This window comes from Marmota marmota, unplaced genomic scaffold (assembly GCF_001458135.2).
Source record: "Marmota marmota marmota unplaced genomic scaffold, marMar, whole genome shotgun sequence".
NCBI classification, from domain to species: domain Eukaryota; kingdom Metazoa; phylum Chordata; class Mammalia; order Rodentia; family Sciuridae; genus Marmota; species Marmota marmota.
This window is the reverse complement of record NW_026007696.1, coordinates 1-3,045: the sequence shown is the minus strand read 5'-3', so window position 1 is coordinate 3,045 and position 3,045 is coordinate 1. Positions and strand designations below refer to the sequence as shown.

The following is a 3,045-nucleotide window of genomic DNA, read 5'->3' as shown; positions in this document are numbered from 1 at the left end:
AACACTTTAAAGAGGGCATATCTAGTAGAGGAAGAAGCTTTAAAAGAAAAATCATAACTCTTACCACGAAAATATGGTTCTTGCTACCTCATATGACCAGTCTCATCCCAAGCTACTCTTCCCTTCACTATGTTTGAACCACATTAACCTATTTCTAAGGAACTTTATTGCCATAGAGTCCTCCCCTTTATACTTCTGCTGCTCTTTTTTGCATTCTTCAGATGTCAGCTTAAATGTTAACTTTCTTAGAAAGGCATTCTCTGACCACCTACTTCACTTTAAATCCCCTTGTCCTATGTATTTGTTGCTTCCTATCACAGGAAACTGTTTTTTCCCATCCTCATGAGACTTTAAAATTCAATGAAAAAGAAAAGGATCTTATCTGTTTATTCACTAAGCATACCAAGGGCCAAACCCAAAGCTGTCCATAAACACGTTTGTATTGAATGTTGAATGAAGTACGATATGAAGCCAACCAAAGAACTCAGTACTTCTGATCTGCAAGTCCTTACATATTTTCTAAGCCATATTTGAGGTTGAAAAATGTAAGCAAGAACAAAAATGTCTTACCTCCTGCAATGACAAAATGGCTCATAGCATTTTTATTTCGGTACACAGTTAATCCAGTGTTCACTGAGCTGGGATGGAAGAAAAACATACAATTCAAAGCATATCCCATTTACCTTCTTGACTGCTGTTCTCATTAAAATGATAGGTATGACAAAACCGAATCTTTTCTTTTTTTGAGAAAAAAAAAAAAGCATTCTGGTCTATTCAGCTAGAAATTAGCCATATTAAACTACTGTCACATCAAAAGAGATAAGGCCAAAAGGAAAAAGACAAAGAAATTTAAAACTTAAGCAGGTTAGAATAAATTCTATTGAAATTCAAAAGAAAAATCACTGTCTTTCTCCAGTGATATTCTTCCTCCCTCAAGCTCTTCCTGCCTCCAGAACACATGAATCTATAGTTGTTAGATTAAGAAACATTTATTGCTGGGTATGGTGGTGCACACCTATAATCTCAGTGGCTTGGGAGGCTGAATTCAAAGCCAGCTCAGCAAAAGCAAGGAGCTAAGCAACTCAGTGAGACTCTCTAAGTAAAATACAAAATATGGCTGGGGATGTAGCTCAGTGGTAGAGTGCCCCTGAGTACAACATTAAAGGTGATTGTCTCATTTTTCAAACTACTAGCCTTGTTTTTCCCCCCATCCCTTTTTTTAAAAAATAAAATTCCTTAATCAAAGTGTGAAATATGATATATCAAGAACTATGTAATGTTTTGAACAACCAACAATAAAAATTAAAAAAAATAATAAAATAAAATAAAATTCCATTTGATTATTTTAATAGTCTTATAGCCATCATCATCATCAATAAATGATGAAAAATTTTTCTTGAATATTCAGAAATAAAAACATTAAAAAATTGAAACATAAAGGTTTTGAAATTTCTCTTTCTTAGGAAACTTGTATGTATTTTGATACTAGTTGGTAGACCTCTATCAGTTATACCAAAAACTACAATTGGACCAATCTCTTACATAAACAAAAGTTCTTGAGAAAAAGGCATTATGAATCACTTCAACATGTTTTTTATAATCTCAAAAGATGCACTACAAAAATATCAAGACTCTCTCTCAAAACTCAGATAACTTACTTGAATATAGTCACAAACACTGCAGTTCTCCAACTCCAGCGCCAGCCATACCGAATAAAGCCTCGTGTGGCAGCACGATGCGCACGTTGCTAAAGTTTATAAAAAAGCTGTGAGATTCCAAAACACCTTGATGCTTTCCTTATTCTAAAAATTATGGGGGCAGGAGGAATGCCAGCTATAAATTAGTCAGATAGAAATTGTTATGGGCCAGCCTATATGGGCAATGACCAAACAGACTCCATTTTACCCTGAGACTCCATGTCATATAAGAAATGCTTCTCCCACGGGAATACTCTGCCTCTATCAAGAGTTGCTTAGCATAGCATGTTTGGCAACACAAAATGGCAATTCTCATACAATGTAAAATTGTTCTCTCTTTGGTTCCCATTTTTCTTGGGCAATGTACCCTGTCAGAGATTGATTGTCTAGACACCAGTAACCATTCTCTAACTCCTGCTCAAGTAGGGTCACTTCGACCCACTTCCGTTCTGCTTGCTTGCTTGCTGCTATGCCAACCTAAAAGTCCCATGGGAAATACCAATGTACCCATTGCATTGTTATGCTAATTGTTGAATTCAGCTTCTGTACCCCTGCTTGCTTGCATCTATGTGGTTTTTGCAGTTTTGTTTTTTTTTTTAAAGAGAGAGAGAATTTTTAATATTTATTTATCTTTTAGTTTTCGGCAGACACAACATCTTTGTTTGTATATGGTGCTGAGGATCGAACCCGGGCCGCACACATTCCAGGCGAGCGCGCTACCGCTTGAGCCACATCCCCAGCCCAGTTTTTGCCTTTAAAGAACCTGAAATGCTCAGGCTTGATGCTGTTCCTTGAACAGACAGTTATGGGTCCTGCGGGGTGCAGTTACAGGCCAGCCAGCTAAATAAAGACTCTCCAATTCGGACAAAGTAGACTTGGTACATTTTCTGAGAGGTCTGTCCCATAATAGAAATAACATAAAAATCTCTAGAATTATCATTCTCTAAGTACTAAGGTTTAAACAAGTCTCTTGTGCATCCTGTTTTATCAGGAGATGGAAAAGAAACAGAATTGCCAATGTCAATTGCAAGTAATCCATCAACTAAGTATCTAAAGCGAATCTATCTGGCAACCACCATGACAGACATAAATCAGGATTAGACATGTTCTTCATTAAAACAAAACAAAACAAAAAAATACTCCCAGTGGCACACACCAGTAATCCCAGTGGTTCGGGAAGCTGAGACAGGAGAATCTTGAGTTCAAAGCCAGCCTCAGCAAGAGCGAGGTGCTAAGCAACTCACTGAGACCCTGAAGTACAAAAAAAGGGCTGGGGATGTGGTTCATTGGTCAAGTGCCCCTGAGTTCAATCCTTGGAACCAAAAAAAAAAAAAAAAAAAAAAAAAAA

General features: G+C 37.0%; 1 long non-coding RNA gene across 1 annotated transcript; it reads right to left on the bottom strand.

Annotated features, from left to right (window-relative positions):
• Positions 1-576: 576 nt before the first annotated feature.
• LOC125614822 lies at positions 577-2,903 on the bottom strand. The gene is made up of 2 exons (XR_007345379.1): positions 1,659-2,903; positions 577-638 (listed from the first exon to the last, which is right to left on the bottom strand). It is a non-coding gene; the product is annotated as an uncharacterized LOC125614822 (long non-coding RNA).
• Between the last annotated feature and the right edge of the window lie 142 nt (positions 2,904-3,045).